The 601-nt window shown below is 53.4% G+C and overlaps 1 non-coding gene across 1 annotated transcript; it reads left to right on the top strand.

The window, feature by feature from the left end:
• Window positions 1-186: 186 nt before the first annotated feature.
• On the top strand, window positions 187-305 carry LOC119345492. The gene has a single exon (XR_005167056.1). It is a non-coding gene; the product is annotated as a 5S ribosomal RNA (ribosomal RNA).
• The last annotated feature ends 296 nt before the right edge of the window (window positions 306-601 follow it).

Genomic DNA, 601 nt, shown 5'->3' with positions numbered 1-601 from the left:
ATTCACGGGTCCAGCGTCGGCGTTGTGGCGCGGCAAGCGTGCACTGGTGCGGTTGAGAGGGAGGGGTGGAAACCGCGTTAAACTCGTCTCCGTAGTTGAGAGGGAGCGGCCAAAGCAATGTACAATCGTCTTTGTAGTGGAGCTGGGAGGGGCAAGGATAAGGGACGAAGACCGGGGTAACATGTCGGATGCGATCATACCAGCACTAAAGCACCGGATCCCATCAGAACTCCGAAGTTAAGCGTGCTTGGGCGAGAGTATTACTAGGATGGGTGACCTCTTGGGAAGTCCTCGTGTTGCATTCCCTTTTTAATTTTTTTCGCGCCGCTTGCAAAACAAAACGCACTTGTAAGTAATATATTTACCGTGTTTTATTATTTTGCACGAGTGCGGTAAGTCATAGCTGGATGCTCACGATTCACGGGTCCAGCGTCGGCGTTGTGGCGCGGCAAGCGTGCACTGGTGCGGTTGAGAGGGAGGGGTGGAAACCGCGTTAAACTCGTCTCCGTAGTTGAGAGGGAGCGGCCAAAGCAATGTACAATCGTCTTTGTAGTGGAGCTGGGAGGGGCAAGGATAAGGGACGAAGACCGGGGTAACATGT

This window comes from Triticum dicoccoides, unplaced genomic scaffold (assembly GCF_002162155.2).
Source record: "Triticum dicoccoides isolate Atlit2015 ecotype Zavitan unplaced genomic scaffold, WEW_v2.0 scaffold243350, whole genome shotgun sequence".
Lineage (NCBI taxonomy): Eukaryota > Viridiplantae > Streptophyta > Magnoliopsida > Poales > Poaceae > Triticum > Triticum dicoccoides.
The sequence above is the reverse complement of the archived record's forward strand: the minus strand, read 5'-3'. Positions and strand labels throughout refer to the sequence as shown.